This window comes from Eurosta solidaginis, chromosome 3 (assembly GCF_040869045.1).
Source record: "Eurosta solidaginis isolate ZX-2024a chromosome 3, ASM4086904v1, whole genome shotgun sequence".
NCBI lineage: Eukaryota > Metazoa > Arthropoda > Insecta > Diptera > Tephritidae > Eurosta > Eurosta solidaginis.
Genome location: NC_090321.1, coordinates 275,884,419 through 275,910,119, shown reverse-complemented (window position 1 = coordinate 275,910,119; position 25,701 = coordinate 275,884,419). Strand labels below are relative to the sequence as shown.

General features: G+C 41.9%; 1 non-coding gene and 1 pseudogene across 1 annotated transcript; one reads left to right on the top strand and one right to left on the bottom strand.

Moving 5' to 3' along the window:
• Positions 1 to 25,701, bottom strand: LOC137246155 (putative inorganic phosphate cotransporter; annotated as a pseudogene).
• Positions 17,490 to 17,614, top strand: LOC137247333 (U5 spliceosomal RNA). The gene has a single exon (XR_010951806.1). It is a non-coding gene; the product is annotated as a U5 spliceosomal RNA (small nuclear RNA).

Genomic DNA, 25,701 nt, shown 5'->3' with positions numbered 1-25,701 from the left:
TTAATACTCCTTAATACTATTTAGTAAATTTTTCATTGTCACATTATATTTAGTCGTTTTTAATGAGTTAACAATTTTATATTTTAAAACATATCTTTTTCGTTTTTGACTATTTCGAATTGAATTCCATTTTTGAATTTTTGTTTGGCCAAATAACACAAATAAGAGATTTGCAATAAAACAAAATGCAGCTGCTACGTAAAAAGGTATACGCCATTGATTAACGTTTTTCTGCAAATAAAATAAAAGAATTTAGTTATATGATTCAAGTATGTAAGTGTGCATGTGAATTGGCAAGAATAGTTATTAACCAAGTGAAGAAATATACATAAGTTCGGGTTCAGCAGAACATTATACTGCCAAATCCACCAAGTTTTTCCGTTTTTTCGGAAAAACAATTATTTTTAAATATGTAGGCTCAGGAAAAGTTTTTTCCAAATTTCTTGGTGGGTAATCTACTCCAAATATGTAACCGTGTAACTTTTTTCATGTAATTCCTTTTTATACCCAACTGTACTTGTACACAGGGTATTATAACTTTGATTGGATAACGGTTGGTTGTACAGATATAAAACAATCGAGGCAGATATAGACTTCCATAAATAAAAATCATCAGTATCGAAAAAAATTTTAGTTGAGCCATGTCCGTCCGTCCGTCTGTCCGGCCGTTAACACGATAACTTGAACAAATATTGAGTTATCTTCACCAAATTCAGTATACGGGCTCTATTCTGGGTCCAGATGACTGGTATTGAAAATGAGCTAAATCGGACTATAACCACGCCCACTTTTTCGATATCGAAAATTTAGAAAAATGGAAAAAATTAGATAATTCAAAAACGAATACCGCTAAGCTAATGAAATTTTAAAAGGTGGATTGGTTTTATGACGCAAAATATAAATTCCAAAAAATGTTGGAATATAGGCGTGGCACTATCCACATTTAGAAGAAGAAAATTTGGAAGTTTAATAAGCCGTTAATCAAAAGCCGTTAAAGATATTACATTTAAATTTGGCAGATACGCTATCTCTGCAAATTATATAAACTGAGTGAAGATAATGAAAATCGGTTAAAGACCACGCCCACTTTTCCTAAAGGTCTAACCTTAACAAAGTTTGCAATAACACTATAGTATTTAACTACATTTTACTATTGATATTCCATAATATCCCAATGGTTAGGCGATTGCGATTTCAGCAGTTTGACCGCGGTTGAATCATCGGTGAAACCTGTTGGAATAAATATAAAAAAACAAGTAAGGAAGGCTAAGTTCGGGTGTAACCGAACATTACATACTCAGCTGAGAGCTATGGAGACAAAATAAGGGAAATCACCATGGAATGTGTTTGTATGACATAGGTATCAAATGGAAGGTATTAAAGAGTATTTTAAGAGAGAGTAGGCCATAGTTCTATGGGTGGACGCCATTTACAGATATCGCCATAAAGGTGGACCAGGGCTGACTCTAGAATTTGTTTGTACGATATGGGTATCAAATGAAAAGTGTTAATGAGTATTTTAAAATGTAGTGTGTCTTAGTTCTATAGGTGGACGCCTTTTCGCGATATCGCCATAAAGGTGGACCAGGGGTGACTCTAGAATTTGTTTGTACGATATGGGTATCAAATGAAAAGTGTTAATGGGTATCTTAAAAGGTAGTGGGCCTTAGTTCTATAGGTCCGTCCGTCTGTCCGCTAACACGATAACTTGAGTAAATTTTGAGGTATCTCGATGAAATTCGGTATGTAGGTTCCTTATCACTCATCTCAGATAGCTATATAAAATGAACAATATCGGACTATAACCACGCCCACTTTTTCGATATCGAAAATTTCGAAAAACCAAAAAAGTGCGATAATTCATTACCAAAGACAGATAAAGCGATGAAACTTGGTAGGTGGGTTGAACTTATGACGCAGAATAGAAAATTGGTAAAATTTTGGACAATGCGCGTGGCACCGTCCACTTTTAAAAGAAGGTAATTTAAAACTTTTGCAAGCTGTAATTTGGCAGTTGTTGAAGATATCATAATGAAATTTGGCAGGAATGTTACTCTTATGACTGTATGTCTGTTTAATAAAAATTAGCAAAATCGAAGAACGACCACGCCCACTTTTAAAAAAAAAATTTTAACAAAAAATTTAATATCTTTACAGTATATAAGTAAATTATGTCAAAATTATGCAACAAAATACAAAAATAAAAGAAAATTTCAAAATGGGCGTGGCTCCGCCCTTTTTCATTTAATTTGTCTAGAATACTTTTAATGCCATAAGTCGAACAAAAATTTACCTATCCTTTTGAAATTTGGTAGGGGCATAGATTTTATGACGTTAACTGTTTTCTGTGAAAATGGGCGAAATCGGTTGAAGCCACGCCCAGTTTTTATACACAGTCGTCCGTCTGTCCTTCCGCATGGCCCTTAACACGATAACTTGAGCAAAAATCGACATATCTTTACTGAGCTTAGTTCACGTACTTATCTGAACTCACTTTATCTTGGTATAAAAAATGAACGAAATCCGACTATGACCACGCCCACTTTTTCGATATCGAAAATTACGAAAAATGAAAAAAATGCCATAATTCTATACCAAATACGAAAAAAGGGATGAAACATGGTAATTGGATTGGTTTTTTGACGCGAAATATAACTTTAGAAAAAACTTTGTAAAATGGTTGTGACACCTACCATATTAAGTAGAAGAAAATGAAAAAGTTCTGCAGTGCGAAATAAAAAACCTTTGAAATCTTGGCAGGTATTACATATATCAATAAATTAGCGGTATCCAACAGATGAAGTTCTGGGTCACCCTGGTTCACATATACAACTACCAGCACTCCCTGTTAAAATACTCATTAAACCCTTCCATTTGATACACATATCGTACAAACAAAGTCTAAGTTGCGATACCTCGAAAAGGCGTCCAGCTATATAACTAAGGCCCACTCCCTTTTAAAATACTCATTAACACCTTTCTTTTCATACCCATATTGTACAAACGCATTCTAGAGTCACCCCTGGTCCACCTTTGTGGCGATATCTCGAAAAGGCGACCACCTATAGAACTAAGGCCCACTCCCTTTTAAAATACTCATTAACACCTTTCGGTTGATACCCATATTGTACAAACAAATTCTATGGTCACCCAGGGTCCACCTTTATGGCGATATCTCGAAACGGCGTCCACCTATGGAACTAGGGATTACTCTCTTTTAAAATGCTCATTAACGCCTTTCATTTGATACCCATATCGTGCAAACAAATTCTAGAGTTAACCCTGATCCACCTTTATGGCGATATCCCTAAATGGCGTCCACCTATAGAACTATGGCCCACTCCCTCATAAAATACTCTTTAGTGCCTTTCATTTGATAGACATGTCATACAAACACATTCCAGGGCTTCCCTCCCTCCAGGCGCTTCCCAAGGCAGTCGGTTCTATGTACCGGAGCGACTCGGGATTTTTCCCGACCAAGGACTGTCATTTCAGTGTGACCCCATTTAATTTGTTTCGTCCCTCCCACAAATTGTCATCCTCCCAGCAGCTCCTTGCAGCAGGACTGCTACATATTCTCTTACTCCGGGAAGGTATCGAACCCAATCCGGGTCCGTCTCCTGACCCCGGTCCTGAGAAATGGTTTTGCTGCATTTGCCAGAAAAGAATCTTTTTAGGACGGTCATACTCTGTTCAGTGTGTCTCGTGCAAGGGATGGTTGCATCGGACAGGTTGTTCTGGGCTTGATCCCAAAACCCGACGTCCACGTAACTTTTATAAATCTTTTGTGGCTCCTTGCTGCTCACGCCCAAGGGCGTCCCGTAGTCTACGCCTAAGCGTATCCCCACTACCTTCCAGCAGCTTCGCTGCTCAGCAAGCCACAACAAGTACCCGCTGCTGCTCGCGCCCCACGGCGCCAACAACTCAAACAGCTGATACCACTCATAACTACTACCTTCGTAGTAGAGCTGGTAGCAATGCTGAGCATCAGCCCCTGCCCCCGTCTTCTTCTCCTCCCCTCTTTTCTGGCAGCAATCGTGCAGGTCAGGGAAACAGACTCTTAGTCCCTGCCTCCGTTTGCACCGTCTGCCAGCACAGAATATATAGGTTTGCGACATCCGCTCAATGCAGCTCCTGCCTTGGGTGGTGCCACTTTCCTAGATGTTCTGGTCTCCGCGACGGCAACCCCTCGACGGGTTTCATCGCGCCATGTTGCCAGGTCGCAAACCCAAATCATCCGGGTACCCCAATGCTTGCCCAAGGGCGCCCAGTCCCAAGGCCACAACAGCAATTGCGACCTGGCCTTCCACAACCTAGGCGTAGTCACCCGTCACTTACCCCTAGAGTGGCGGCGTCACCCCTCATGCACTTCAGAATTCTGCAGTTCAACTGTAATGGACTAACTGGGAAGATTACGGAGATAGTCGATTTCATGAAGCGGCACAACATCCACATTGCTGCGATTCAAGAGACTAAACTCACAGCAAGATCTGCATTGCAGACCTGCTCTGGTTATAATGTCCACAGGAAAGACCGCGAGAGCGGAAATGGAGGCGGCCTCGCGTTTATTATACACCACTCTGTGCAATATCATATATTTGATCCTGGCATCGACCGCAGGGACAATGTCTTAGAACGTCAAGGCCTATCTGTCCGGTCAGGCGATGCAAATCTAGAAATCATCAACATCTACATCCCTCCTGTCACCTGTTGCCCCGGTGGATACCGCCCTAATATCGAGGCCTTACTCACTGGCAACAATCGCATTATCTTAGGCGATTTCAATGCCCATCACGACCTATGGCATTCAAACTTGCGGGCGGACAGTAGGGGTGAGATGTTGGCGGATCAAATAGACGAAACGACGTTCTGCACAATAAACGGAGACGCCCCCACACGTATGGTAGGAAGCTGTCATAGCTCGCCAGATATCTCAATCGTGAGCGCAGAACTCGTAAACTGCGTCAACTGGCAGCCGATGGTAACATTGGCATCCGACCACCTGCCCATACTTATTTCGTTCGAGCGTACCGCCGACTTCATCGTCACCGAAAAACGCACTTTCATAAACTTCAAAAAAGGAAAGTGGGAAGAATATAAATCTGCAACAGACAGCAGCTTTGCTGCCCTCCCTATCCCGACTGATGCCCGCCAAGGGGAGCGTGCCTTCCGTAAGGTCATTGAATCCGCCTCGGCACATTTCATTCCCGCCGGGAGATTTCCCGAAATCCGGCCCCACTTCCCGGCGGAGGCCGCGAGCTTAGCGAGGGAACGCGACCTTATAAGACAGCTTGATCCAGGCGACCCCCAAATAAGGGATATAAACCAACGCATCAGATTGCTTGTGGACGAACACAAGCGGGCGAAATGGGAAGAGCACCTAAGAGGTTGTAACCTCTCTACCGGTGTAGGTAAACTTTGGTCCACCGTAAAGTCCCTATCGAATCCGACTAAGCACAAAGACAAAGTTTCCATCGCCTTTGGTGATAAGGTGCTGTCGGATGCGAAAAAATGCGCGAGCGCAATATATAATGCATCCTACGGTCGACAAAGATATACGGAGAGCCAATAGACACGCACATAAACACAAACTCAGCGCGTCACCAATTACCATCACCGCTAGAGAGGTTGAGGACGCCATTGGTCGCGCTAAACCATCCAAAGCAGTGGGCCCAGACGGCATAGCCATGCCGATGCTTAAAAACCTAGGGAAAGAGGGTTTCAAATATTTAGCGCATGTCTTCAACCTGTCTCTTTCCACCTTTGTCATACCCGAGAAATGGAAAATGGCCAAGGTGGTCCCGCTACTAAAGCCTGGGAAACCAGCTAACGTAGGCGAGTCATATCGTCCGATATCTCTCCTATCGCCAGTGGCAAAGACGCTTGAAGCCATTTTGCTCCCTTATTTCCAAGCACATTTGCAGCTAGCCCCTCATCAGCATGGCTTCAGAAAACTCCATAGCACTACCTCCGCGCTAAATGTCATTAGTACCCAGATAAATTGCGGTTTGAATCAATATCCCCACCATAGAACAGTACTCGTAGCGTTAGACCTATCAAAAGCTTTTGATACGGTCAACCATGGCTCGTTACTGCAAGACTTGGAAGGGTCTACCCTTCCCCCATGTCTTAAAAGGTGGACCGCAAATTATCTGGGTGGTCGGCAGGCATCGGTGCAATTTAGAAACGAAACATCAAAACAAAGGAGAATTAAACAAGGGGTGCCACAGGGTGGTGTCCTATCCCCGCTTTTGTTTAATTTCTACATATCTAAGCTACCTTCACCACCGGAAGGAGTCACAATCGTTTCCTACGCCGATGACTGCACGATAATGGCCACAGGCCCAGGCCCAGAGATCGATGAACTGTGCAATAAAATAAACGGCTATCTCCCTGATCTCTCCAGTTTTTTCGCCTCGCGAAACCTGGCATTGTCACCGACTAAATCTTCCGCGACCTTATTTACAACATGGACGCCCCAAATGTCGACCATATTGAACATCCACGTCGATGGCACTACGCTACCGACTGTCCTACACCCCAAAATCTTGGGTGTGACGTTTGATCAGGATCTACATTTTGGTGCGCACGCAACCGGAATTGTTCCAAGAATTCAGAGCCGTAATACAATCCTCAAATCCCTTGCTGGCAGTACCTGGGGAAAAGATAAAGAAACGCTCTTGACCACATACAAAGCAATTAGCCAGCCGATTACGTGCTACGCGTCACCCATATGGTCGCCAAGCCTAAAAACCACCCACTGGAAGAAACTACAGGCCTGCCAAAATACTGCTCTCAGAATCGCCACGGGCTGTCTTCTTATGTCCCCAGAACACCATCTGCATAATGAGGCGAGAATACTCCCCATCAGGGAGAGAAATGAGATGCTGACCAAACAGTTTCTCTTGAATACCCAGAAACCTGGGCATCCCAACAGACATCTGATTGACGAACCAGCACCGCCTAGGGGCCTAAGGAGTCATCTCCGTAAGCATTTTGAGGAAATACGGCACCTGAGAACCCAGCCGTATGAAGCGGAAAAACACAAGCAGGTCCTTGGTGAACTCCATAGACAGGCGTCGGACCTTTATGTCGGGAATTGCCCGGTGAATCCAGTACTTGAAGAAAAATATTCAGAACTCGCAGAAGAGGAACGCATACTCCCCAGGGAAACGCGTGTCACTCTTGCTCAACTTCGTTCTGGATACTGTAACAGGTTAAACTCTTACCTATCCAGAATCAACCCCGACATACAAAATGTATGCCCTGCTTGCAATGTGTCCCCACATGACACCAACCATCTCTTTAATTGTAATGTGGAACCAACGCCTCTAACACCCCTTTCCTTATGGTCCACCCCTGTTGAAACGGCAAGTTTCCTTGGACTCCCGTTAGAGGATATTGATGACAATTTGTGATCGGTCGCGGCTATTAGGTGGGGCGAGCATTGCTACAACAACAACAACAACAGGGTTTCCCTCGGTTCATTTTCCGACATGGTTATTTTCCCTTATGTTGTTACCATAGCTCTCAACTGAGTATGTAATGTTCGGTTACATCCGAACTTAACCTTCTTCACTTGTTCCAATTAACTACATTTTATAAACGAATTTTCATAGGCAGCCTGGTTTTCTATAGACTCAATTAACCGAAAAGTTGGTTTGAAACACTAATGGGCAATTCATGGAAATTCATGGCGATTCAATATATTTACCGCGAACAAAAAACAAACCTTTCTTCCATTCTGTGGCCATTGTGGCAGCCATTTTCACTCTCAGCCTAACTTTACACGTAGGTATGGCAATGGAGGGACAGAGGGATTCCTAACTTGTAGGAATTCACAATGACTTTGACATTAAAGTTAAGGCTTACCAATTTCGTGGAAATTAAAAGAATCAATGCGTCGTCACAAAAACGAAAGGAAAAGTTTGGCAACGTCTAGTTTTCGAAAACATTGACAACTGCTGTATTTTATTTTCCGTTCATTCGCAGCATTTTTCAAGATTAAGAATAAACTTAAGAGCAACAAATCAAACAAGTAAGGAAGGCTAAATTTGGGTGTAACCCAACATTACATACTAAGCTGCCAAATTACAACTTGCAAAACTTTTAAATTACCTTCTTTTGAAAGTGGGCGGTGCCGCTCCCATTGTCCAAAATTTTACTAATTTTTTATTCTGCGTCATAAGGTCAACCCACCTATCAAGTTTCATCGCTTTATCCGTCTTTGGTAATGAGTTATTGCACTTTTTCGGTTTTTCGAAATTTTCTATATGGAAAAGTGGGCTGGTTATAGTCCGATTCCGTTCATTTTAAATATAGATCTGAGATGAGTTTCCAGGCGCCTAAATAGCAAATTTCATTAAGATACCTCGAAATTTAATCAAGTTATCGTGTTTACGGACGGACGGACGGACGGCCATGGCTGAATGAATTTCTTTTTTCGCCCAGATCATTTTAATATATGGAAGTCTATATCTATCTCGATTAGTTGATGCCGTTACAGGGTACCGTTATGCGAAAAAAATTAATATACTCTGTGAGCTCTGCTCAGCTGAGTATAAAAATGCAATTTTGGATTACATCAGTTTACAATAAAACGTGAGGCTTTTGAAAATAATGTAACGAATTTAGTGCAATTCCTCTTATTTGCAACCTTCTACTAGAATTACTAAACTGTTGAATAAATAACTCCACTATTCAATAATGCAAAATGGCATTTATTAAAGTACTTCGCCACTTATACTCCGCAACTGATAGCTTTCTTAAATGAAACTGATTGTCGTGTCTCCACTGTTGCTGCTTTTTATACAGTTTAGTTTCCTCTTTGACATATTTCTAGGCGCTTCTATTTCTAGAATTTACTTGTTACTTTTCAGCTATAAAATTGCCAACTATAACTATGTTTATAGCTTCTCATATGTGCGTGTATATGTGAGTGATACTTGCACAAATTATAGCATACTTTCGGGAGTATCTCAGATATATGCATGTGGTTGTGCGTTGCTCTCCGCTGCTTGTATGGACATAATGATTAATTTGGTTATGTGCATACGAGTCACTGCTCAGTATCGGCTTAGAGATGATAGTATCCCTTAGTGTTGCTAATATTCATCACAATAAAATATCGTGATGGAGAATGCGAGATTTCAAATGGGGTTTGTGTGAAAGAACAACAAATATAGATGTGCCATCAAATTATAATTTTCTCAAGAACGCTTTCCACGATTGATTGTTGTTTAAGTTTGCAAGGTCTGCTGATGTTTTTGTTGTTGTAGCCGTGCTTCGCCTCATCCAATAGGCGCGACCGATCACAAATTTTAATCAATATCCGTTAACGGGAGTCCTTGCAAACTTGCAGTTTCAACAGGGTGGACTATAGTGAGAGGGGTGTTACAGGCGTTGGTTCCACATTGCAATTGAAGAGATGGTTAGTGTCATGTGGGGACACATTGAAAGCAGGACATACATTTTGTATGTTGGGGGTGATTCTGGATAAATAAGAGTTTAACCTGTTACAGTATCTAAAGCGAAGTAGAGCTAGAGTGACGCACGTTCTCCTAGGGGAGTGCGTTCCTCTTCTACGAGCTGTGGGTATTTTTCTTCTTTTTTTTTCAATTTGTTTCGATTTTTTTCTTATTTGGAACACATAATACAAACATGAATAGAAAGCAAGGTATGAAAAAAATCGCCGCGAGGTGGCGCAAGGATCGAGATATTCAAAAAAATCGTATTTGTGGTCCGATTTGGCTCATATTTGGAACACATAATACATACAAGGATAGAAAGAGACCTATGAAAAAAAACGCCGTCAGGTGGCGCAAGGATCGAGATATACAAAAAATTCGTATTTCTGGTCCGGTTTGGTCCATATTTGGAACAAATAATACATACATGTATAGAAAGCGACCTATGATGTCCGATTTGGTTCATATTTGGAACAAATATATAAATATAGTCCGGTAGGAATGACATCAAAATATTTCTGAGTTCGAGGAGGGACAAGCATACGTGGCACAGAGACGAGTAAAGTCTTGGGAAGGATTATGTATTGAGGACTTGGTTGGTTGGTTGGTTGGTTGAGTTGGCGAGTCCCAATTGACTCTAATTAGCGCTCATGCGCCATTTTGATACCACAAACTCGTGAGTTAACCATTTTCCAAGCGCCTCAGGGATACCCGTACCTCATGGCACGGATGTATAAGACAGTTATTCGACCAATTCTGACATATGGGGCACTCATATGGTGGAAGGCGGTAGAGGTGATATACATAATTAACATGCTAGGTAAAGTTCAACGATCTGCCTGCGGAGCGATCTCGGAGGCTTTCAACGTGATATGCAATGTTCCACCGGTTAATCTCTGTATCAAGGAAACGGCATCTCAAGGGGCCCTAAGGGTTCGGGAGTTGGGCCTTTGGAGGGAGCGTACATACGGGCCGGGCTCGGCCGTATCCTGCTCAATATTAACGACTCCCGCATCTTATCAAAAACGGACTACATACGTCCAAGGACAGTCTTCGACACAAACTGCACAATTCTCTTTCCCACAAGGAAATATTGGAAGGATGGTGGGATAATTCAGAGATTCGACCTCTCGTTTTTCACGGATGGATCTAAAACGGCTTGCGGAGTGGGAGCGGGAGTATTTGCGACTGTCCCGCCCATGTCCTTATGTATGCGGCTTCCCGACTCGGCAAGCATGTTTCAAGCTGTGATTCTTGCTGTCCGGTAAGAGGGTAACCATTTTCTCCGATAGCCAGGCGGCTCTTGGGGCCCTCGGGTCAGAGACGATAACATCAAACCTGGCTGAGCAGTGTAGGGAGAGCGCCATGATTCTGGCGAGCCGGAAGATCGTTACCCTCTTATGGGTCCCGGGGCATAGAAACATACACATTACCAGAAGGGATATATCCAGAGTAGCTGCTGTGCTCACGGGGCATTGGACAATTGGAGTACATGCGGCATGGATGGGACTGGAACACAATACCTCCTGTCGCAGCTGCAAGCGTCCGGAGGAGGAGAAAACGGTTGAGCATCTGCTGTGCATATAACCAGTACACTGTCGAAGCAGAATGAAGTTTGTTGGAAAGCCCTTTTTCGAAAGCCTTCCAGAACTCAAGGATGTTACACCGGAAGAGCTTCTCAAATTTATAAACTACACGGAATGGATATAGGGGAACGGGTTTCCCTGAGGCGCTTGGAAAGTCGTTATGTGTCTTCTTACAACACCCTTGCATTGGTTAACTCACGAGTTTGTGGTATCAAAACGGCGCATGAGCGCTAATTGGAGTCAGTTGGGACTCGCTACTCCAACCAACCAACCAGCCAACCAACTAACCAACCAAGTTCTCAATACATAATCCTTCCAAAGACTTTACTCGACTTTGCTTGCCCCTCCTCGAACTCCAAAATATGAACTATATTCCAAGCTTTTAGCTTAGCGGGAAGTTACTTAAATTCCAATTACAAAATTCGTGCCGGCCAGCCAGCCTACCAGCCAGCCTGTAAAGTCATGATAAATAAAACCATTTAAAAAGCAATGTGAAAGGCTTGAATGTGGGGTGATGTAATGCTATTTATCGAAGATTTCGATACTGGCAAAAATTCTGCAGGAACAACAATGGCGGTTTGGTAACTTGAATTCATTCTAGGCAGCAAACCTTGGGGGGTACCTCATTATAGAAGGCACAGTTAAAAAAGCCAATATACATGTAAAACAATGCTGGGATATTAACCCCTCTCTCTCAAGGGGTTTATAAGCCAAATTCATATCCTCCGCAACTCAATTGTTAACCTCATCTACGGGAGGCGAATCCTGTCAAAAATATGCATATATCATACACATATTTAGCAGGCGAGGCTGCGGCAACCCCAAGGAACTAAGCGGTGGGGCGGGATGGCCTGGAAGGTTCAATGTGTGCATATGAAATCGTTCCTAGTAATAGAACTTTTAGAAAAAGTATTTACCGCTACTTTTATAAAATACTCGGATCAAAGTATCGATTCTAGTACTCATACTGAGTAAAAGGTATCGAGTATACTCGATCCAAGTGAGTACCTAGGAATTTTTACCAAAAGTGATCGTATGTATGAACATTATATACCCATTTGTGTGCTTTTACGTATATTTAAGGCTACATTTAAAGATAAACGTCACGAACTGTTTAGGCACCAGCCTAAATATTTCGGACCACCCTAACACGCACATTAGTTATTTTATTATTAATACCGGTAAAGGCTAACACCAGCCGAGAGCTAACTTTGAAGGGGAAAAACTTAACGAAAGTTAGCTATCGGCAGGTGCCGCGGACTTGTTCGCGGTCTTGGCTCCTTCTTCTATTTTGAAACGTCCACGAGCCAGCAGCTATCTCACAGGTGAGTTATCTTATTACGTATCTTTCATAGTTTGTGCATATAATTTACGCTATAATCGCACCTTACGATTGTGATTCCTTTTAATAATCGCGATTACAACATTAGAGTTTGCACTTGGCAATTGTCTGGCAATCAACCATCAATATTTCTAGTTTGAATTGCAATTTATCTAACAATTTGCGGTCATCATATTATTAATATTTACAACTCATCATTTTGCAATTTGGAATTTCGAAGTGGTTTGTGAATTAGTTATCCTATCTCATACATATAACAATTCAATCCCATTGTTTAAAAAGTGAATAAATTTGTGACTACTCGTTTCTAACTCTTTCTTTAATTTCTTTTTATTTGCGTGCGATCGCGCCCCACGACCCGGGTGCCAACGTCCCCCCGCAAAACACGAAAATTAAATGGTTTAAAAGATTTTTGATCGACTTAAAGCGTTTAAAAAAAGTTTTTTCAGTTAAAAACAAGTTTTTCTAAAAGGAGTCGCCCCTCGGCAGTGATTTGGCAAGCACTCCGAGTATATTTCTCCCATGAAAATCTTCTCAGTGAAAATTCATTTGCACTGAGATGCCGTTCGGAATCGTCATAAAATATGTAGCATGCAGCAAAACGGAAGAGAACCTGGGTCTAAATCTCCTCGGATGTAAATCGCGTCAAGTATTTTCTTAAGGCATTAAACGTTTTGTGAAGAGATTAACTAACCATAAAGGTACTAGCCCGACCATCTCGGGAACGTTTGGTATGACCACATGGAAGCTTCTAGGCCATTCCGCCCTTCCACGCCCCTAGATCCATCAGGAGTTCGAGGCAGCCAGAGCCTCGGCTGTTAATGAAACAGGATTCGCCACGGCTAGGTGAGGTTGACAATTGGGTCAGAGAATCTATATCAGGGTTGAGTCATTTTGAAATGAAACAAATCAAAATAAAAAATAAAAAATTATTCATCATTTTAAATTTTCTAATTGATGAATAAAAAGTTATTTTTTATTCAGGCATTTCTTGAATAATGAATAACATTTTCTCGTTATTCAAAATATTCTGATTGATGATAACCGCTCATTCTTATTTTTGCAAAATTTGATTAAGAGTTGAGTTATTTATTATTCCTTATTTAAAAAATATGGAATAACAATAAAATTTTAGTTTTTATTCAGTTATCCAAAAATAAAAAAATAAACCATCGAGATGCCCTGAAAATATACCCATATGCGTAACCAGTTCGTGTGTAGTTCTGAAGCTTCTTAGGGTAATATTAAGATAATTTTGGGGAGTATTCGTGGGGTTTTTTGGGGGCGGTTGGGGGGTAATTTCTGGGACACCCTGCGGATCCTCCCGGGGCATATTGGGGTCCATTCCAGGGGCTCCCTCGCAATCCTTCTAGGGTTTTGGGGTCATTTCGGGATGACTTTTGCGACTCCCTCGAGGTCTTTTGGAGGTCATTTTGGCATGGTTTAGGGGAGTACCACGGGGTCCTCCCGGGGTCATTCCGTGAACTTTTTGGGACTCCCTCGGGGTCATTTCGGGGTCATCCCGGGATGGTTTTGGGGACTCCCTCGGGGTCATTTCGGGGTCATTCCGGGATGATTTTGGGGACTCCCTCGGGGTCATTCCGGGATGGTTTTGGGGACTCCCACGGGGTCATTCCGGGATGGTTTTGGGGACTCCCTCGGGGTCGTTTCGGGGTCATTCCGGGATGATTTTGGGGACTCCTTCGGGGTCATTTGGGGGTCATTTCGGGATGGTTTTGGGGACTCCCTCGGGGTCATTTCGGGGTCATTCCGTGATGGTTTTGGGGACTCCCTCGGGGTTATTTCGGGGTCATTCCGGGATGGTTTTGGGGACTCCCTCGGGGTCGTTTCGCGGTCATTCCGGGATGATTTTGGGGACTCCCTCGGGGTCATTTGGGGGTCATTTCGGGATGGTTTTGGGGACTCCCTCGGGGTCATTTGGGGGTAATTCCGAGATGGTTTTGGGGACTCCCTCGGTGTCATTTGGGGGTCTTTTCGGGATGGTTTTGGGGACTCCCTAGGGGTCATTTCGGGGTCATTCCGGGATGGTTTTGGGGACTCCCTCGGGGTTATTTCGGGGTCATTCCGGGATGGTTTTGGGGACTCCCTCGCGGTCGTTTCGGGGTCATTCCGGGATGATTTTGGGGGCTCCCTCGGGGTCATTTGGGGGTCATTTCGGGATGGTTTTGGGGACTCCCTCGGGGTAATTTCGGGGTCATTTCGGGATGGTTTTGGGGACTCCCTCGGGGCCATTTCGGGGTCATTCCGGGATGGTTTTGGGGACTCCCTGGGGGTCATTCCGGGATGATTTTGGGGACTCCCTCGGGGTCATTTGGGGGTCATTCCGGGATGGTTTAGGGACTCCCTCTGGGTCATTTGGGGGTCATTCCGGGATGATTTTGGGGACTCCCTCGGGGTTATTTCGGGGTCATTCCGGGATGGTTTCGGGGACTCCCTCGGGGTCGTTTCGGGGTCATTCCGGGATGATTTTGGGGATTCCCTCGGGGTCATTTGGGGGTCATTTCCGGATGGTTTTGGGGACTCCCCCGGGGTCATTTCGGGGTCATTCCGGGATGGTTTTGGGGACTCCCTCGGGGACATTTGGGGGTCATTCCGGGATGATTTTGAGGACTCCCTCGGGGTCATTTGGGGGTCATTCCGGGATGGTTTTGGGGACTCCTTCGGGGTCATTTGGGGGTCATTCCGGGATTGTTTTGGGGACTCCCTCGGGGTTATTTCGGGGTCATTCCGGAATGGTTTTGGGGATTCCCTCGGGGTCGTTTCGGGGTCATTCCGGGATGGTTTTGGGGACTCCCTCGGGGTCACTTCGGGATGGTTTTGGGGACTCCCTCGGGGCCATTTCGGGGTCATTCCGGGATGGTTTTGGGGACTCCTTCGGGATCATTTGGAGGTCATTCCGGGATGATTTTGGGGACTCCCTCGGGGTCATTTGGGGGTCATTCCGGGATGGTTTTGGGGACTCCCTCGGGCTCATTTGGGGGTCATTCCGGGATGGTTTTGGGGACTCCCTCGGGGTCATTTGGGGGTCATTCCGGGATGATTTTGGGGACTCCCTCGGGGTCATTTGGGTGTCATTCCGGGATCGTTTTGGGGACTCCCTCGGGCTCATTTGGGGGTCATTCCGGGATGGTTTTGGGGACTCCCTCGGGGTCATTTGGGGGTCATTTCGGGATGGTTTTGGGGACTCCCTCGGGGTCATTTCGGGGTCATTCCGGGATGGTTTTGGGGACTCTCTCGTGGTCATTTGGAGGTCATTCCGGGATGATTTTGGGGACTCCCTCGGGGTCATTTGGGAGTCATTCCGGGATGTTTTTGGGGACTCCCTCGGGGTCATTTGGGGGTCATTCCGGGATGGTTTTGGGGACTCCCTCGGGGTCATTTGGGGGACATTCCGGGATGATTTTGGGGACTCCCTCGGGGACCCCGAAATGACCCCGAGGGATTCCCCAAAACCTTCCCGAAATGACACCGAGGGAGTCCCCAAAACCATCCCGAAATGACCCCCAAATGATCACGAGGGAGTCCCCAAAATCATCCCGGAATGACCCCGAAATAACCACGAGGGAGTCCCCAAAACCATCCCGGAATGACCCCCAAATGACCCCGAGGGAGTCCCCAAAACCATCTCGGAATGACCCCGAAATGACCCCGAGGGAGTCCCCAAAACCATCCCGAAATGACCCCGTGGGAGTCCACAAAATCATCCCGGAATGACCTCCAAATGACCCCGAGGGAGTCCCCAAAACCATCCCGGAATGACCCCGAAATGACCCCGAGGGAGTCCCCAAAACCATCCCGAAATGACCCCCAAATGACCCCGAGGGAGTCCCCAAAATCATCCCGGAATAACCCCCAAATGACCCCGAGGGAGTCACCAAAACCATCTCGGAATGACCCCGAAATGACCCCGAGGGAGTCCCCAAAACCATCCCGGAATGACCCCGAAATGACCCCGAGGGAGTCCCCAAAACCATCCCGAAATGACCCCGTGGGAGTCCACAAAATCATCCCGGAATGACCCCCAAATGACCCCGAGGGAGTCCCCAAATCCATCCCGAAATGACTCTCAAATGACCCCGAGGGAGTCCCCAAGATCATCCCGGAATGACCCCGAAATGACCCCGAGAAAGTCCCCAAAACCATTCCGGAATGACCCCGAAATGACCCCGAGGGAGTCCCCAAAATCATCCCGGAATGACCCCGAAATAACCCCGAGGGAGTCCCCAAAACCATCCCGGAATGACCACGAAATAAACCCGAGGGAGTCCCCAAAACCATCCCGGAATGACCCCCAAATGACCCCGAGGGAGTCCCAAAAAGATCACGGAATGACCCCGGGAGGATCCCGAGGGAGTCCCAAAAATCACGGAATGACCCCGGGAGGACCCCGTGGTACTCCCCTAAACCATGCCAAAATGACCTCCAAAAGACCTCGAGGGAGTCGCAAAAGTCATCCCGAAATGACCCCAAAACCCTAGAAGGATCGCGAGGGAGGCCCTGGAATGGACCCCAATAGGCCCCAGGAGGATCCGCAGGGTGTCCCAGAAATTACCGCCCAACCGCCCCCAAAAAACCCCACGAATACTCCCCAAAATTATCTTAATATTACCCTAAGAAGCTTCAGAACTACACACGAACTGGTTACGCATATGGGCATATTTTCAGGGCATCTCGATGGTTTATTTTTTTATTTTTGGATAACTGAATAAAAACTAAAATTTTATTGTTATTCCATATTTTGTAAATAAGGAATAATAACTCAACTCTTTATTCAAATTTTGCAAAAATAAGAATGAGCGGTTATCATCAATCAGAATATTTTGAATAACGAGAAAATGTTATTCATTATTCAAGAAATGCTTGAATAAAAAATAACATGTTATTCATCACTCAAGTTTTCTTGAATAATGAATAAAAATTTATTTTTTATTTTTTCGTCATTGATTATTCAAATTTGTTGATAAGGCCCATCCCTGATCTATATATTGCGCTGACAACCCCTTGAATTAATTTGGTATTTTAGTCAGCTATTACGACAGGCATACCTACCGCGGGTATATTCTAAGCCCCCTATCATGCTGGCTTCTCTTCAGTTGTCGAATAAATCTTTCGCCTTTTGCTAAAGATTTCCGGGGAGAGGAGCACTCTAATGGGTCTAAAAAATTATTTTTGAATGGTTTGCGACTTTTTGGTTGCAAACCTATAAATACAAAAAAATTACATAAAACAAGTAAGGAAGGCTAAGTTCGGGTGTAACCGAACATTACATACTCAGCTGAGAGCTATGGAGACAAAATAAGGGAAAATCACCATTTAGCAAAATGAACCTAGGGTAACCCTGGAATGTATTTGTATGACATGGGTTTCTAATGGAAGGTATTAAAGAGTATTTTAAAAGGGAGTGGGCCTTAGTTCTATAGGTGGACGCCTTTTCGAGATATCGCCATAAATGTGGACCAGGGGTGACTCAAGAATGTGTTTGTACGATATGGGTATCAAATTAAAGGTATTAATGAGGGTTTTAAAAGGGGCCGTTAGTTGTATATGCGAAAGTGTTTTCGAGATATCGACTAAAATGTGTACCAGGGTGACCCAAAACATCATCTGTCTGGTACCGCTAATTTATTTATATATGTAATACCACGAACAGTATTCCTGCCAAGATTCCAAGTCCTTTTGATTTCGCCCTGCAGAACTTCTTCGTTTTCTTCTACTTAATATGGTAGATGTCACAACCATTTTACTAAGTTCCTTCTAAAGTTATATTTTGCGTCAATAAACCAATCCAATTACCATGTTTCATCTCTTTTTTCATATTTGGTATAGAATTATGGCATTTTTTCATTTTTCGTAATTTTCGATATCGAAAAAGTGGGCGTGTCATAGTCGGATTTCGGCCATTTTTTACGTCAAGGTAAAGTGAGTTCAGATAAGTACGTGAACTAAGTTTACTAAAGATATATCGATTTTTGCTCAAGTTATCGTGTTAACGGTCGAGCGGAAGGACAGAGGGACGACTGTGTATAAAAACTGGGCGTGGCTTCAACCGATTTCGCCCATTTTCACAGAAAACAGTTAACGTCATAAAATCTATGCCCCTACCAAATTTCAAAGGGATTGGTAAATTTTTGTTCCACTTATGGCATTAAAAGTATTCTATACAAATTAAATGAAAAAGGACGGAGCCACGCCCATTTTGAAATTTTCTTTTATTTTTGTATTTTGTTGCACCATATCATTACTGGAGTTGAATGTTGACATAATTTACTTATATACTGTATAGATATTAAATTTTTTGTTAAAATTTTACTTTAAAAAAAATTTTTTTAAAGTGGGCGTGTTCGTCATTCGATTTTGCTAATTTTTATTTAGCACACATATAGTAATAGGAGTAACATTTCTGGCAAATTTCATCACGATATCTTCAACGACTGCCAAATTACAGCTTGCAAAACCTTTAAATTACCACGAGGTACGACGCCGTTTGGATACATTTTTTCTAATTGGAAAAAAAAAAACTGTTTCCTAACTTGATATTACCAGAGAATTTTTAAAAATTCCGGGGAGTAGAACCCATAACCCTCGGTGTGGTAGGGAAGCGCCACCATGGCACTGCATTCACCGGTCAAATTGATCGCATTATGGTAATTTCAACCGAGCATACTGTCAAAGTAACCGATTTGTTTAGTCATTTCAACAGAAGAGAAACTGTTGGTCTCGAGTTAACAATATTCTGTAAAAACGATAGATTCTTAATCAAACTATGGTTGATTTCACCAGCTTTTTATATTATCAATATCATTTGTTAAAAAAATTACACAAAGAAGATTGCAGAGGTTTATAAACCATGTTTAAGATAAAATATGAAGGTCTTAATATTTGCTCTATTAATAAGTACTTGCCTTATCAGTAACGACAACGCCCACCAGTAAAGGTGCTATAACACTCGTCAAATTTGCCATGCAGTTAGATATTCCCATTAAAATACCAGCATAGTTGGGAGATATATCAATAATATTGAGAAGGTACCCCAATGATGATGCTGAGTTTATTCCGATAGTAATGACTAGAAGCATGAGTGGAAGTTGACTTTGATTTGCGCTCACATATCCCAATCCTATTAGTGAAATCATTGGTATCCAAAAGCCAATGGAGTTGAACAATTTACGACTCGCGCGTACACCTAAAATATCTCGCTTAATGAGGACATCATTCAAAGCACAAAATATAAATGTCAAAATCATGTTTACGAAATATGTTAATGCGGACATTAATGCACTACTTTTAATATTTTGCCCCAAAATGTTTTTCATATAAGACGGAATTTGCATTATTAACGTCCAATAACCCCAAGCGTAGGAACAATGAGACGCCACAGCTACTAAGAAACGCACCGAAGTTAACATTTTAATCCATGGGATTTTTGTTGGTGTATGCTGTTCTTCATGACTAGAGGATGTAAGTAATGACTTTTGAATGTATAATTTTTCTTCTGCAGATATCCATTTGAATTCATTTGGGGAGCTTGCGCCCAAAAAGTACCATACAAAACACCAAAGTAAACTGATGAAACCATTAATGTAAAAAATACTGGGCCAACCCATTGAAGATGAAGCTAATACACCGCTCGCTGACATTTTTGCTAAACTTCCAAATTGTGCTCCTGAGTAGCAGAATGTGCCTATTGAACCACATTCTTCGGGTGGCACCCATTTCGAAAGAATTGTATGTGTTGACGGAAATATGCAACCCTGCATGATGCCCTGTGACATACGCAGCATAAAAACTAATTTCCAATTGCCAATATGAGCGCAAAAGGTGTGAGTATAGCTAAAACACCACCTACGCTCAAGCTTACGAGATACATAATTTTTCCACCATATTTACGAGCTAGTTGATCGCCAGGTATTTGGGTGATGAAATAACCCCAGAAGAAGGCGCTGATTAGTTTGGCTTTCGTTTGCTCCGACCATTGATATTCCTGTAAAACTGTGGAGTTACTACATGTATTTATTTATGTATGTCTTATAAAGTGTAAAATTCGGGTTATTTTACCTCAAAATCGGGATTAGTTGCATTCCGATCCGTCATCACCACCATTGCAACAGAAAAATTAACTCGTTGCGAGTAAGCAACGGCTAGACCAAAAAAAAAACATCAAACATTCAAGATGTCGCATGCCAAAATAGGAAGCTGAGTATTTGTCAGAGAAAACAGTATTAAAAGATTACTCAATTTGGTTTTAAATACAATTTTGTTTATATGCATTTCCAAAACTTTTTGAAGTACTGAAATAAAAATATTAAAAGTTTCATTATTGTTGCTTGTTTGTTGCCTTTGTGGATGTGACGCTTTGGCCGTGTCTAAATACGTATTTGATTGACTTTTAATCAGAGCTGCTCTATGCTGAAACCAAGGACATTATTCACTAGGATAGATTGAGGAAATAGCTGAAATAGTTGTATATGTTAAGAACTAAGCCTGGGTATTGGCGCATTTTTTTTGGTGTTGGCACCATGACACCAACAACAAGGACGGTGCAACTCAGTGAGTTAGCACTATAACTCCAAGCAAATTTTGACGCTGCTTAGAAGAGAGTTGGCGGCATTACATGCGCCAGTGAGTAAAATGATGTTTGTGTGTCAGGCAGAAATTTGGTCTTGTTGGCGCTACTGGCGACACTTGAGTTGATGACGGCAGCGCTGCGAAAGCAACAATCGCCTTAGTTATTTGTTACTGGCTGTGGTTTCGAATATTCTTCACTTTTCTAACTTGTTACCAGATGATCTTTATGTTTCATTGCAGGTTTATAAGGTTTTGAACCCGATAAATGCTGCGATCTTAACGGCAGAGTTAGTACAAAGAAGGTGAAATTATTTGATAAATAAGGCCCTGATTTTCAGTGCGAGTTTAAACTCCAGTAAAAGGTGGCTAGAGTTTAACATTTCCACTTTTTTCGATAACATGAAATTTGGCTACTCATCTCCGCTTAAGTGGGCGAAGTGGCAGGGCTAAACCTTAATCAACTTTAACTGGAGTTTAAACTCGCACTGCAAAACCAGGACTAAGAGTAATAACCGAATAGAGCTGATAACAGAATAAAATGCTGTCGAAAAAACAGATGTCGCTCGTAAAATTTTTAGCAATCATGTGGGAAGTCAACTGAAGTGTTGTCAGAGCATAAAGAGTTTGTACTAGTCTGGTGTTACTGGCGCCATATTGCGCCACGGTGTCAGGAAAGTGTGTCAACACCAGTAACTCTACCCTTGGTTTCAACTCAATAACAATACAGAGTAACACAGCCTTCTTAAAGACTTTTGCTCATACAACGATATAAATAAAGATAGTAAAATCAACAAATCAGTTAAGTTGTCGCTGAATTAACAGCTCTTCAGTAAAATTGATCGCATTATGATTAATTCAACTTAGTTTTCTGTCAAGAGTAATCTCAAAAGAAGAGAACTGTTGATCTCAAGCTAGCAATGTTCTGTAAGTATGACAGATTCTCAGTTAATCTAACTGATTTTTCTGTTGAAAGAGGAATATCTAAAATATCAAGAGCCGCTGTTATGTTTTAACAGTTTTCTTGGGTATTTATATGACGATATTAATAATTGTTAGTTAACACACCAGAGCTAGGAGGCCCCCGTGGTGTGATCGTAAAGTGCTATGCCTTCCACACCGTAAAACTTGAAAAATCATCAGCTTTAAAGACAAGTTTGTATTTTTTTTTAGTAGAACTTTGGCTTATAGGGTGTACACATGGTAAGCCTGACTTGCGGGTCACATGTGTACGTGTTGACTCGCTGTCAAAGTCACACTCATTTTGAACCTCACGAGTCAGCCAAAGTTATATCTGTGTGACTAATACTAAAATATTTCCAGTAACACATCGAAACTGACTCTTGATAACAAAGAAACGGTTTATCCGAAATACACTTTTTTTAATTCGGATAAGCCGTTTCTTTGTTATCAAGCCGGACTTTTATTTTGGCCTTAAAAAAATAAAAGTCCGGATTTAACATTTATTTCCGGACTTTTATTTTTAAAAGTCCGAGTTTAACTAGTTCTATCGGACTCAAAAAATAAAAATACAGATTTTACTTTTATATGTGGACTTTTATGGAAAAAGTTCGAAAAATAAAAAGGATGCATGATTCGACATGATACTGCTATAGGGATACCTGGGAACTCAAACATTGTCACCTAGGACAGTTTTTTTACCAGGACTTTTTCGACTCCGAAAAAAAATAATTGTTATTTCCGTCCCTGCAATTAACAGTTTCACAAAACGTTAATACACAAAACGAATATCTTGAAATCCGTTCAGCAAGATAGTTAGTGATAGGTTCTGTAAGAGTAATACTCAAATCCAAATAAAAGATAATCTGGGCGACCGATTAAGGTATCTAGAAATATGTTTGCAAATACCCTACAAAATTTAAGTCAAATCCGGAAGAGCAAGGAGACTTCACTTCTATTGTGGGCGAAAAACCTTAGCAATTTATAGCCAAATCTCAACAAATTTTTAAATGATTGTGACTCAAGGTGTGACTTTCAAGGGTAAATGGCAGTTATCTGATTTCGATCGGATGAGACTGCAGAGAACACAGCTAGGTTTGAAAAGTTGTTAGCCTCGTAGATCGGGAATGGCTGCGCAAAGGGAGAGGCAGATACCTGAGAAGTATCTAACTATCATCTGAGACAGTGCCGCATGAAGAGGTACGAACATTGCAGAAGTCCGTTCTGAACAAACAATTTACTCTGGCTACGGGATATCTAGGGGGAGGAGAAGATAGGCTGTTAATAAGTGGAATGCGAAGAATCACGGTTGCCATCAAATGCTACTCTGGGGTGAGTGGGCACTTGAAAGGGGACTTTCATGCTCGACAAGTCATTTCTGGTAACCGTTCTAATATACTGCGTAGTAGCTGGGAGGTTGAACTGACCGGTCTATATAAACCTCACATTGATTGAATGTGTCAACATTATTACCAGAACTTATTTAACGACCAAACGCAAGTACTCCAATTAGGTGCCATAACTTATGTTATAGAATAACTCCGTTCTTTTGGCAAATACTAGAAGCTTTATAGGACCTAATTTAATTGCTACCTCGAGATCTGCTGCAAAGTGCAGTTGCAAAGACCAAATGGCTAACAACTAACCCTATCGCATAGTACAAATCTTAGTATCTGAATATGTATTGCACTCTAAAATTCATAGCTTAACCATCATAAGCTGGAACTTGAGTTCGTTATTAATGATAATATTAGCTTTATCCATACACAAAACACACGTGCTTCAACCAAGCTTAAGCTATTTTTATAACTGTGTCGCTTTTATTTGCCGATATTTCAGCTGTCATCAGCTGCCTTTGTTATATTAGTAAACATTATGTATTACACAGTGTTACACACAAAAAAAAAAACCAAAAAACAAGTGAAAATACGTGGGAAGTCGTACCACATACAAGCTTTTTCCGGACACCCTCTAAAATCCTGAGTTGCGGGCAAAACTCGGTTTTTCGTACTTTTGGACTCTTGCGGTCTTTTAACTTTGTTGGCTATAACCCGATTCAGTTTTTCTCTGGATCGTTTAAGAAGATATTAGAACTTTGCAACCATAAATGTACAAACTAGGAAAACATAACACAACTGTGAAAATTTTCCCAGTGAGTGCACGAAGAAGACTATACCAACCGGGCAATGCACCAAAACTGGAAATTAATTATGAGTCCAACGAGTACCAATTTTCTCATATACATAAGCTAAAACTGAGGGAGTTATTAAAAATTTTGTATGAAAACAAATTTTAAAAATGTTCTTTAAGCTTAAAATCACCCTTTTGCAGACCTATATGACTATAAGCAATTTTAAACCTTTAACCAGTTTTGGATAGACAAAAAGAAAGCTTACTGGAAAGCTTCTACAACCTTGACAAATCAATCTTTTGCTGTTCTCCACATTCCAACTGATGTCCGCAAAGGGAGCATGTGTTCCGCAAGATCATCGCTTCAGCTTCTGCACGCTTTACCCCGGCCAGTCGAAAACCATAAATTATACCCCAATTTCCAAGCTGAAACTGCAAACTTAGCAATATATCTAGCTAGACATCTCGACCCTAGAGAACTTAATGTTCTCAAAAATTTCAACTTGGACATTATGCGGCTGATAAACGAACACAAACGTGTCAAATGGGAAGAGCATTTAAAAATCTGAAACCTCTCTGCGGGTGTTGGTAAACTGTGGTCAACTGTCAAATCCTCGCTAAGCCGCGATATGACAAAATACCCATCCATAAAACTTTATCGGACTACGCCTCTACCAGCCTTCCTAGGCTCCACCCCTGTTTAAACTGCTAGTTTCCTTGGACCCCCGTTAGAAAACTTCGATGAAAATTTGTAAGTGGTCGCCTCCATTGAATTGGCGAAGAGCTGTTAATACAACAACAACAGGATATGTGTGAACATTTGTGTTTATTCAGCCAACAAGCCAATTTTTTGTATTAAATGGATTGTTGGGTGAACATACATAAATTTCCAAATGTATCTATAAAACTGTGTATATCCATTTAAATAATGAAATTTTATCTATCCAAAACTGGTAAAAGGTTTAAAAATTGGTTGGTAACTGTGGAAGTTAGAGCCATATTTGTATGCAAAGGCTGATTCTCCGCCTAATGTGAACCGGAGATAAACTGAAAATCCGGTTATACCCAACAAATTTATAAGTTCGCAAGAGTTAAAAACCGGTGATTTTTTTTTGCCGTAAATCACTATTTTGCGGGGAAAATATTGTATGTAGTCATTCTTCACTAGAAAAACGGTATGACTTCCCTGATATTTTTTGGTGTCACACAGTGTTATTTATCCAATACTTGGCCTTGACCTCAAAAGCATGCTATGGTAACAAATGAACAGTTTCTCTTAACTACGCTATAGCTATCTTCAGGTTCGAGTTTAATAAAAACAAATTACTTCGATTACTGATAAAGTTTCGTTAACATCATTTAACATCGAATTAATGAGGATATTGGTTTTAAAAAACCCAGCTTTATTTGCTTTAAATTTGGAAAACTGGCGGTCCAAAAAAAACGCTGCAAGTTCTGCATATTCAAATGAAGTTTTCTCACACCACTTTGGAGGATGTTTAATCCAACTTATAATTAATAAAAAGCACAATGTAAAATTGCACTTTTAGCCAAAAAAAAAAATATTTTTATTTATTTTTGTTCCACTTTACTAACCTTTCAGTTTACTTCTATTCTTACGATTAAGTTCCAT